Below are 12,842 nucleotides of genomic sequence, written 5' to 3' on the forward strand. Positions count from 1 at the left end.
GATCTTTGCCATCTACTATTTGAACTAGAGATTGAAGTCTACTATTTTCTGATGCATCAAAGTTCAACTTCATTGTACAAGAGGCAATTTGAGAAATATTAATATTTGCTGAATAATGTACAAAAACCAAACTTGAGAATGTTGAGGGTTGCCTCTGTGTACATACATGTGTGTGCTCATGTGTGCACAGGTGAACATACTATCCTTCCTATCTGATTTGTGATTATTCTAATCACTCAACCTATAAACCTCAATGTCCCATCCTCTGAAATTTGCAATATCCTTCTGTACTATCCCCAGCTGTCTTTTTTACTCCATTGCTTGGGAAAACATTTAGAATCGTCTAGATTTGTTAGCAAATTCAAGTTTCTACATTTGACTATTCCTTCAACAATATTGTAACACTCAGAGTTCAGCCTGATTGTTGAGAGCAGAATGTGTTAATGCAGGAAATTAGAGGCAGGAAAGTTGCTTTCAGGAAATCCAGAAATGCAGCTATTACAGGAATGTTACTATTGATCTCAGCTACCTGTAGTATGGGAAGAAATGATTTATTAGTCATAAGGAAACACATGAAAAATGGACCCTTATCTCACACCATCTACAAAAATCAATTCCAGATGAATTAAAGATTAAAATGTGAAAAAATTAATAAAACAAGTAATATATCTACAACATCAGGGTTGCTAAATATCACTTCAAACAGATTTAAAAATGAGCAAAACATAAATATGACCACCCTGAAGTTAAGAAATTATACGTATCAAATGATACAATAAAGAAAGTGAAAAGTCGGGTCATAAACTGGAAAACACATTTACAAATCATTTGAAAAAAGATGAACAACTCCTGAACAGGCATGTCAGAACAGAGGAAATATAAATGACCAGTCAATGTATTAAAGCATGTTCAAATTCACCAGTAGTCAGGGAAATGTAAGTTAGAACCACACCAAAAAGGATCATTTTACACACACCAAATGAGCAAAAGTTTAACTCTGACAATATCAAGTGTTGCTGATGATAAATTTCTAGTAAGTGGAAACAATTTCTTAGAAAAAATATTTGACACCCTAATAAAGTTGAAGATGACCCAACTGTTCCACTTCTGGCATATACCATAGGGAAGATCCATTCAAGGAGGATTATTTGAAATACCCAAAAATGAGAAACGATGCAAATGTTGAACAGGAGGATTACCCTATTGAAATCTTTCCATAAAGGTAATTCTATATAACCTAAAGGCAAACTACAATTACCTATCCAAAATAGGTAAGTCTCAGAAACCTAAAGTTGAATGGCTAAACTCATCACAGATGAAAATACTTAGCATGACTCCATTTATAAAAAGTTCCAAAACATCAAAACTGAACAATATACAACTAGGACTACCTTGAATGGTCACAACAGTTGTTCACTGCACAAGTCCAGGGCTGACCTTCAGAGAGTAAATATTTAAGAATATCCACTCAGATAAAACTATACAGACAAACAAAAGAACTGCAAACACAAAGTTCAGGATAGCGGTTACCTCGGGGTGGGGAGAAAGAGGGATGAGATTGGGGTCTCAGTGAAAGGAGAATTCTTCAAAGCTACTGGTAATGTTCTACTTCCTGAACTGAGCACTGGGTACCTGCCTGTTTATTTTGTTTTATTCTTTAAATTTTAGAAAAATATTATCAATATCATCTTGCACGTATTCAATCTTAAATTACAGTTTTTTAAAAGAACTCATGGATTCCACCTCCTCGCCTACACAACCCACAGCAATATCGTTTTCAGTTTACTCCATAATTGTGTTCTTACTTGTGTCAGTAATACCTTCTTTGTTCTCAAATCAATAGGAATGATCTGTTTCTTATTTGAATTCTCTTCAGGGTTCAACACTATTTGGGATTCCCTAGTATGATTTCTACCAAACCTCTTTCCTGGCCTTCTCCCTCCCTCTGAAGAGGTTTCTCTCCCTTTACCTTGGCAAAGTTTCTCTAATCTGTCAACCCCTAAAATATTGGTAGCCATCAAGTCTCCAAACCACTCTGTTCTCATTCTCAATAATGTCTTAAGGCAATCTCACTGATGCTCATGGTTTCAACCTACCACATATTTATTGATCCCAACATCTGTATTTCTAGCCTCATCCTCTGTCCTGAGTTCCATTGTCATATAGCAAATGGTTGGTAAGAAGCTATCCAAAACTGGATTCATCATCTTCTCCCACAAACATTTTTTCTTCACATTTGGAAAATGATGCCACCATCTGTATTGTTTCCCTTAGAGTTATTCCAGAAGATTTCTCATTTTCTTTATTTCCCTCATACAAATTCCGTTCATCATACACCCAAAATGTCTCTCCTATAGATTGCTCTTTCCACCACTACTTCAGCTAGCTTTGTTCAGATTCTCATCATTTTTCTCTTGACCATTGCAATAGCTTTATTAAAATTTCCTGTGCCTCTATTCTGACCCCTTATATTTAATCTTTGCTGTCATCAGCAACTTTCTCATATGGAATAATTTATCTGCTCATAGTTCCGCCCTAGTTGGCCATCGCCTCAAACATCATACACGAAATTTATATGGCATACAAGACTCTACACGGAGATATGGCCATTACAATATAAAGGATAAACTCAGGTCCAGAGTCTTCAACCCACATCACAGATTTCATATTTTGATGACTGCTGGGCTCAGGGAACCATGGAGGTGTGGCTATAAAGGCAGCTCCTCTGTCAAAGACATTACTTTCTCGCTAGTTCAGAATGACACTTCGTGGGCACAAGTCTAAGATTCTGTTTACTCTCCCATTGATGTAGAGTGCAGACAGGCTGGATGTGTCATTGTGCCTTTCATCTTGGTCCTCTTCCTGCTACCTGTCTCCTTGGGAAGCCTCTGCAAGGAGAAGCCATCTTGGGTTCTGGGAAGCCATCTTGGGAAGCCATCTTGTTGTTGCTGTTTTGTTTTGTTTTTATCAGTTCAACTTGTAGGCCATTAAGCCTGCACTTAAACCAAAAGTGAGCTTGTTCCGGGGTAACTGTTAACTTGTTCTGATTCCACACTGGCTTCTTTCAGGTTATTCTCTGTTTTGACTCCACTTCTTCTGATAGCTTCTTCCAAATTCTAGCCCTTGAATTTTCTAGTTTATTCTCTCCAATTTGAACTTGGGTGAGCAGACAATTAAACTTTGACATGGAAGGTCAATACAATCTAACCCAGAATTCTACTTTGGGTTAGCATTTTACTATATGATCAGATATATTTAGCATGTAATTGGCCATCTGGTGGAATAATATCTGAGGCATCTATTCAGATTCTGGTAATATCTTACTTTTTTTCTTAACTTCTTCTAAGTTAAATTTTGTTCTGATTTGTAAAAGAAACAAAGAATAAAGATAAATTAGAAATTACAGGGAAGAAAAATGCCAATAATTTCATCACCTGCTTTCAACCTTCGTCAACATTTTAATTGCAGTTCTTTCCTCAGTTTTTCTACGTGTCTTTGTGTGCATATAGGTCTTATTAGATCATGCGGTTTATGCAGGTTTTCTTGTAAATCTTGGTTTTAAAATTTGTCTTTATTTCAAAAGCATTTTATTATTATTTTTTAAAATTTCTTAATGTTTATTTATTTCTTTTTGAGAGGGAGGGAGAGCACAAGCGGAGGAGGGGCAAAGAGAGAGGGAGAACAGAATCTGAAGCAGGCTCCAGGCTCTGAGCTGTCAGCACAGAGCCCGACACAGGGCTCAAACTCATAAACTCACAAATCATGGGATCATGACCTGAGCCAAAGGCGGCATTAACCGACTGAGCCACCCAGGTGCCCCAGCATTTTATTGTTTTATAAATTTTATTTTATTGGTTTCATAGTATTTTTTAATTTAAATGTACGACACCTTATCTAAACAATCCCTTGTTATTAGATAATTGTATGTAAGTATGCTATTTGCTATTACAAATGTTTACTACTTACAATCACAAATTTCCTATGACAAATAACAAACATTATATTGCAAAGTGCCAAGCAAGTTATTCTTTATGTCTTTCCCTCTTACCCTCTTTCACTTTTACCCTGAGACCATTTTTTCTACCTCAGATGTCACTGCAAGGTAAACACTGATTGAATTCCTGTAACCTGAAGTAAAGACCATATTTTCAGGGCTGTTTTCCTTCTCATGCATGACTATATAAAACAGAGCCTAGAGGAAGGAGAGGAAGAGGCAAAGTGGAGACACAAATGCAAGAAAGAAGACAGTCGACAGGGCAGAGGGCGCACTAATTGGAAAGGGGAGGGAAAAGTGTTCTTGGTGGAGGACCAGGAAGCTGGGTGGAAGGATGCACAGACAAGCAGTCCTAGACGGAGGACGGATCCCATATGTGGTTCAGTGGTTCTGGAATCTTCAAACATCCCTGATAAGACAGCAGGGACTTAGATCGCGTAGGGGGTGGTGACAGTGATGGTAATGGTGCAGTGAGAGGTCAGCCTCTGGCCCCGACTTGGGCAAAGCTCAACTTTTTCCTGGGAGTGGGCAGCACTCAAATTATACTGAGTCACTCTCTTTGAATTATGAGTAATTTCCTCAGAGTTAGTAGTAATGGGCGTTTTAGGAGGCTCAACTGTATCACCAAAGTACTCTCCCAAAAGACGGTAACAATTTATTTTCCCACTGTGAATACCATACTTTGATGACTGCTTATAATAAGTTGTTTAAGATTATTTTAACTACTTGAGTTATTTTAGGAAAAATTAATTTTTAGACCCACTTATATTGATGTGAATTTGAAAAAAAATGTAATGAATAATGAGAGGAAAATCATGGTCTTTCCCCTGTGCCATATTGCAGACAAGTTTCCATAAAACTGGGATGATGACTTCACTTGTAAAAGACACTTGATGTATCAAATGCAGCCATATGTTCCAAATATAACAGATTACTGCCATGTGCCTAAGGAACACTGTGTTGCGTAAGTTGAAAGAACATTTGAAATATACGTTTGCATTTCAGAAACTTTATATTGCAGACATGTTCACATTTCAATGACAAAGAAATAGGAAAATATGTAGCCTCATGCTTAGGGTATAATCAGTTTGGTGAGATACTAAGCAATATTAAAATCTAGCCCTGTATATAAGAAAAAAAGTATATTTAATTTCATTGGTATCCTCCTAAAAAGTTCTTGGTGGGGAGCGAGGACCAGAAACAACCGGCAGATAGAGAAAAGGATGAAGGGAAACTCACCGTCTAACATTTAAGAAAGCATCATATGCATGCTTGTCGAGGCTCACTTCTTGACTCTGAGTAGATTGTGACTATATGAGTGCTTCTCCTGATCCTGCCGTTTTAAAAAAATGTTCATAGTTTGTTCATCATGGACTTTTTGATATTGATTTTGATTTTTAAAGATGTTTCATTAAATTATTATTTATGTTGATTACTGAGTTTTTTGCACCCCTTAAGGTTTGCACTGGAGGTGACTGAGATACCTTATTACTGGCTCCACATGTTTGCCCCACTTAACTCTTTTCTCCCCTTTTAGTCCTGTCTCTCCTGAGGAGCACAGCATATTCATGTGACCACCAAAAGAATCAGAAGTTCCTGCTATATTCTCCCAACCAGACTTCCATCTTTCTTACCTCGCTGCCACCAAATAAGTCGTAAATACATTCTATTCCTAGATTTCTTCTCCTAGCTGGTTGTAGGGAAGATAATAGATAATCTATATGGCACATGAATATTGAAAAGTAATTATATTATTATTCTTTGGGTATATATATGTGTTTAAAAAGAATATACCTAAAGATAAGATCTCTTCTTAGTTGCCTACTGTGGAAATCTATATTCTCCTGGTGCTAGGGAGATCGCTGTGCCAAAGACAAGATTCTGCTGTCATGGAATTTATATTATGAGAGATAATACCTATATGGAGGTATTATTAAGAACAGTGACATTTCATATACTTTGGCAAATATGGTGAGAATGTGAGAAAATGTGCATTTATGACCAGGATGGGAACATAATGGTAGGTAATAAGTCTAAATATAAAAATGCGGGGCGCCTGGGTGGCTCAGTCGCTTGAGCGTCCGACTTCGGCTCAGGTCATGATCTCGTGGTCTGTGAGTTCAAGCCCCGCATCGGGCTCTGTGCTGACAGCTCAGAGCCTGGAGCCTGCTTCCGATTATGTGTCTCCCTCTCTCTCTGCCCCTCCCCCGCTCATGCTCTGTCTCTCTCTCTCTCTCTTTCTCTGTCAAAAATAAACATACATTATTTTTTTTTTAAAAAAATGCATATTATTTGTGTCCCAGAAACTCCACTCTTTAGAGTCTAGCCCACAAAAATAAAAGCATCAGTACTTAAAAATATTTATTACCTTACTGCTTATAATGTAAAAAAGGAAAGAAAGATATTTAAAAAATTGAATTAACCTGAATATTCTTCCAAGAGATTGCCTAAATAAATTATGGTAAATGCATAGCATAACTATAATGCAGCTACGGAAAAAAGTGAGTTATATTTTTATCTATTGCCCTAGAGGACTGTTCGTGGTATGTATCAGATTAATTCTCTTTTTATTTAAAATAAATCCTCCTCAAACAGAAAAATTCATATGTTTTCTCTCTATATAAGCATCAATATACAATATTTATAGTTTTATGAGCTTTGTGGGAGGCAGTGATCAGGTCTGCTGCTCTGAAGCCAAGAGTAAAAGAAAACAGATTGCAGATAAACATATCTATAGCAGAGCAATAAACCTGTGTTTATTGTTCATTTTTTCCCCCTCACATAACAAAAAGGCTGGAGGCATGCGTCTGGACTAGTGTATGACTTAAAGATGATATGAATGTCCCAGGAGCACCTATTTTTCTGCTTCTTATCCACTCTTAGGATGGGGCTTTTGTCTTGATGGTTTATGTCTTCCTGCGTCTTCATTTCAGGAAGAGAAAAAAAAAGAGTTGGGGTGGGGGGGGCAAAGAGCCTCTCCTTGTGAAGCTTGCCTTTATGTTCTGGAAAGATTGCTTTCCCCAGGGACTTTCTTAGTAAGGCAAAAGATGAGGAAATGGGTGATTTGATTAATCAAATGTTTTTGTTCTTATAAAATGACCATACATTCCAGTGAGTGACCCATGCTTGTATTAGAATGTAAAACTCAAAACTTATAATGAGAATATTTGAGTCCTTAATTATATATGTAAAATGCTTTCAAAAAAGAGGGCATAACTGAGAATAAACTGAAGGTGGCACCTGTTGGGATGAGCACTGGGTGTTGTATGGAAACCAATTTGACAATACATTTCATATTAAAAAAAAGAGGGTATCTCTCTCTCTCTCCCTCACCCCATCTCTCTCTCAATTTCTCTCTATATGTACACATACATAACATTATACGTATAATATATACTTTAATATATATACTTAGCATATATAATAGATATGTATATATAATATACAGACATGTATACACGATAATATATAATATGGCATATATGCATATATGTATATATAATAATATTATATATCTATATATGTGTATATATAATTATTGCTGTCTTATTTTCAGGTAAAGCCCCAAAACATGAGGTACCAGCTAGTTCCACTTTAGGTAAATTGCCAGTCTACCCATGCAGGAATTGCAAAGAAGTTTATAGAACATAATTTTGTGTTTTTAACCCCTTCCCCCATCCCAAAAGACAGGAGAGACTGAGAGGGTACACCGAGAATCTATCTCCCCAACGTCGTCATTGAGAGGGCAAAAAAGGTGATGCCCTTACCTTCAACTTAGCTAGAAAATGACCTTCTAATGGGACCCTTTGGAGGAGCTTAGTACTGGTCTTCTAGAGTTTGGGAAGGTAGTGGACTGGTGCCTGATTCACAACTTGGCAGCCTAGTGAGCTGGGTGAGAAGCTGCTGTGGGGAAACAGAGGAAGCCTGTGGCAAGCCTGCCCTCCTCCTACAGCTAGCAGACAGCCTAGGCCGACTGGGAAAAGGGCGGAGAGAAGACAGAACTTTAAATAAAGTTGACAGCATTTTTTTTTTCTGTTTCTTATTGCACTGAACTGAGCATGTAATTATAGGACTAAGATATTTTTGTGCCTAGAAGCAACTGGAGGACTTATCTAAGATCAATTAGAAAAATAATAGAACTTGCCCTAAATTTTTTCCAAGATGCAGGAAAGAAATAGCTTTTCAGAGCAGGCTTGAATAGGCAGTCAGTAACAAGAATAAACAGCATCTCACACGACTTCTGAGTATGTGTATATGTACATAGATATTCTTATGCAGGAATGTCATTCTTTAGAAGAATGTACAGGAGGCTGTTGACAGTAATTGCCTCTGGAGAAGGAAAAGGAGGGACTGGAGAATGAGGAAGGAACAGAGAATTTTACTGCACATTCTTTGGACTCTGCATTGGTTAGCTTGGCCATGTATCATTTAAGAAAAATTAATTTTAAGGGGGACACTAAACCCTTCCAGTGGCTCTGATTTGCCTTTGTAAAACATTGATTATAAATTATGTAAACGTGCTGAAAAGTAGCAAGTTCTGATCAAAAGAATACCAATAAAAGAAGCTAACCAAGAAGTTGGAGAATCCTGAATTAGCAGTTTCTTGTAAGTCTGAAGTGCTATCTACTTGTTAATCAAACTTATCTTGAGGAGTGAAAATCACAGACGTGTTCTCATGTGTAGTTATTTTTGTAGTTGAAATTTTCAATTATGAAAATGGCCAACATATATACTTTGTCAAAACAAGAGTTACACCCCTATTTACATGTGTACTGCTTAACTACCCCCAATGCCACCAGCACCACCACCAAGAATGATAAATACAAACTTATACTTTTCAAGTTCTTAAGAGGGTACTTTGCAAGTTACTTTTTTCTAATAATTTTATGTTTAAGTTTTGATCCACTTTAATTTTTCCAAAAGATGTAAGAGGTCAAATGTTGTTTTTTTTTTCTCTTACTTTGTTTTGGTTTTGACCTGTTGATGTCTAGTTCAACACCATTTGCTGAAAAGGCTATCTTTCTTCCATTGACGATGATCTTTTTTTTTTTTTTAAAGTTTTTTTTTTCAACGTTTATTTATTTTTGGGACAGAGAGAGACAGAGCATGAACGGGGGAGGGGCAGAGAGAGAGGGAGACACAGAATCGGAAACAGGCTCCAGGCTCTGAGCCATCAGCCCAGAGCCCGACGCGGGGCTCGAACTCCCAGACCGCGAGATCGTGACCTGGCTGAAGTCGGACGCTTAACCGACTGCGCCACCCAGGCGCCCCTATATTTTCAGTTTTATGTAAATGTGTTATATATGCAACCAGGTAAGAAATATATGTGAAGGAAACAGCTCAAAAGGACCAGCTGTCACTCCCATCCCTATCTGCACATAGAAAATATCCTGTTGCCACTTCCTTCCCACATCCTCAGTTGTAGACCTAAGAAGCTCGGCTAAGGATTACAATCAACTAGGCAGCTTTTGTCTCACCCAAACATCAGCAGAACTGTTCTGATGCCCAACCACGACAGAGGGGAGAAACTGTGATTATAAATATCACCCAACTCATCAGAACCTGTTTCTGAGTAAGATACTGGCTGTCACTGACAAAATGGCAACATCCCATTCCATGTTAGCCCACTGGCCTCCATATTCTTCCCACTTTCCAGGTATACTGTGGCTTTTGCCCTTTCTCAGATTTGTCCTCTGGATGTCCACGTGGCCCTATCCTTCCGGGGGAGGTGGGGAAGGGGAGCTTCTCTGCCCTGTTGAAATCACTCCGCTCAACCCTATACTATTTGGTCTCCTTCCCTGCTGTATTTTTCCTATTACCTCCTATCACCATCTAACATAGACACGTATATTTGATTTTTTGGTTAGATGACTTTATCCACTAGCATGTGAGCTCCATGAAAGCCGTTATTTCACTGCCATATCCTGTGTACCTAGAACACATATATGCTGGCATGTAATAAGTCACTTGATAAATATTTATTGAATGAATCAAGTAGAGAGGGCTCAAAAATCCTTGGTGAATGTCATAGCTTTTGACTACAATATTTAAATTGAAGACCAGTGGCAACCTTACTAGGGAAGATGTTAATATCCATTTTCTTCTAGGAGAATGTCAATTAAATTTTGTTAGTGTTTATTTATTTTTGAGAGAGAGAGACAGAGTGCAAGTGGGGGAGGGCAGAGAGAGAGAGGAAGACATAGAATCTGAAGCAGGCTCCAGGCTCTGAGCTGTCAGCACAGAGTCTGACATGGGGACCGAACCCACAAACCACGAGATCATGACCTGAGCTGAAATTGGACGCCCAAATGACTGAGCCACCCAAGCGCCCCAGAAGAGTCTCAATTATATAAACACATATAAATAGATAAATTCATGTTTCACAAATTCTCCTATTTCCTTCCCCAAATCAACTCACTCTCCAACATCCACCCCAGAAAAATATGAGAGACTAAAGGAAAAATGCATCTCTTGTCCATAGACCTTCTCTTATCTGACTGGGCGACTTTCTCATACCTACATTCGGTTCAGAATCTGTAACCACTCACCTTCTGTACTGCTATTGTTGCTTCTAGCCAGAATCAAAAATAGGCCAAATTGTCTTCTAATGGTTTCACTGCTTCCAAATTTGACCCTCCACAATCTTTATTTCCCAATCAGCCATAGTGTTCTAGACTGAGTTGTGGCCTTCTAAAATTCATATGTTTAGGCTGTAACCCCCAATGTGACTGTATTTGGAGGTAGAGCCTTTAGGGAAGTAATTAAGGTTAAACGAGGTCATACAATTAGGACACTAATCTGACAGGCTTCTCTCCTTATGATAAAGGACACCAGCAAGCTCAGTCTCTCTCTGCCATGTGAGGACACTGCAAGGCAACTGTCCTCAAGCCAGAAGAGAGCTCTCACCAGAGCCCAACCATACTGTTACCCTGATCTCAGACTTGCAGCCTTTAGAACTAGGAGAAAATACATTTTTGTTGTTAAATCACACAAGCTACCTAATACATGGAGTAATTCTTTTAAAACCTAAGACACACGAGGACCTCCCTCTGAGTAGAAATTTCCAATGGCTTCCCACTCCTCCCTGACTATGAAGTCTTAATAATCCTAGCAATTGCCTCTGGGAACCTATAAATTCTGGTTCCATTTCTAATACCATTTCCTTCTACTCTCCACGTGTCATTTCCTTCAGTCTCACTGGTCTCCTTCCTGGTTCTTGAACCCACCAGGTATGTTTCTATCTCAGAGTCCTGCTGGAATCCTCTTTCCCTAGATATTAGCATGAATCACTCCTTCACTTCCTTCAGGCTTTCACTCCAGTGTTTTCTTTTCCATGAGCATTACTCTTGACTACATACTTTAAATTGCAAACCCTCTCCCTGCAGACTGCATTGATGAGCCTTACTTCCCCTGCTGTTTTTTTTTCATAACGTTTACTTCCTTTTAACAAATCATATCATTTACTCATTTTTTATATTGTATTATGTGTTTCCTTCTGTTAGAGTACAAGCTTTTGTCTGTTTGGTTCACTGAGTATCCCAAGCACTTTGTACACTGCCTACCACATAAAATGCATTAAATAATTATTCATTAAATACAACTGACAGAGAGGCAGATAACCTGGGTTTTAGTCCCGATATTGCCCCTACCATGCTGTATGACTTGCCCTTTATATCTCTTTCTTTGTGTGTAATATAAGAACTTTGGATCATACTGGAAAGAAAGCCTACTTCTTTCCAAATGGTCCTGACTGGATTCTTTCTCACTAGTATGCTCTTTTGTTTATACTTATGTGGTCCTGCCCCAGCCTTCAGTAAGCATGCTCTTTCCTTTCCCAGAGCCTCCCTCCTTGGTTCATAATGTTGACAATCAGCAAATATTGGATAATTAAAATTATTTTGATTCACAGACCAAAAAAGTATAAAAGCAATTTCTGAAAATACTGTTCTGTCTTACAGTGTTAATTGGTCTCTAGTTCTGATCTCTAATCCTAAAATCTATGTTGGAATAGTACGAAACTACCTACAACTGTTGAGCTAGGATTTCTATGATATATTCTCTAAAAATATATTTATGATTTCTTCACACAAAGAAGAGTCACTTTGGGTAATACTGAACATGTTGCTTTTACCTTTTAAATACTGAAAAAAGTTTAAAGATCTTAACTCTCTTATGTCCTCCTTTTGGTATATTAATGTCAAGATATTTGAGAATTCTGCTAGCAACTTCTCACAGAAGATATTATTGTAATGAATTTAAAGTATATGTTTCTAAATGTCAGTTTAATAGACCTGCAAGTTCATAGTTAAGTTGTACCATCACTTCTTATGCAAAGGTATACATAAGTCATAACTTCCTTTTAGCAACAAAATGTTTGGTTTTCAATACCCTCAAAAATTATTGCAATAAATGCAAACAAACATGATTCCAGTTCCTAGTTGTAATGGAGAGTGAGTCCATAAACTAGATTGCCTGAAATAAGCTAAACTTTTTAGTAATTTAGGTGACATTTTCAGCTGGTATTTAGTGATGACCTACTACGCACAGGTATTGATTGCTGAGGATTAAAAAAATAAAAGTTCCTTTCTTCAAGGAGCTCACAGATTAGTAGGAATCAACTCATGTTGAAATAATGAGTTTTAACACAAAGCAAAATTTGAACATAACTCCTTAGTGTTTTTTTTTTTATTTCCTTCCTTTTTTTTTTTTTTTCCAGTTAAAGCCATGTAAAAGTAAATTCCCCGTTTTGAAAAATCAGGGGAATTAAAACAAATTAAGCCAATTATCTACATATCAATTAGCATACAGAGACATGGAATTATTTTCTCAAAGGTTAGTAATAGTCATT

The 12,842-nt window shown here is 37.6% G+C and overlaps 1 long non-coding RNA gene across 6 annotated transcripts in view; it reads right to left on the reverse strand.

Annotated features, from left to right (window-relative positions):
- The window catches only part of LOC121044429 (uncharacterized), a 79,125-nt gene that overhangs the window by 65,790 nt on the left and 493 nt on the right, over positions 1 to 12,842 (reverse strand). The gene's annotated exons all lie outside the window — the stretch shown is intronic.

The sequence above is a fragment of the Herpailurus yagouaroundi genome, unplaced genomic scaffold (genome assembly GCF_014898765.1).
Source record: "Herpailurus yagouaroundi ecotype Mexico unplaced genomic scaffold, PumYag 29, whole genome shotgun sequence".
In the NCBI taxonomy this organism is placed as follows: domain Eukaryota; kingdom Metazoa; phylum Chordata; class Mammalia; order Carnivora; family Felidae; genus Herpailurus; species Herpailurus yagouaroundi.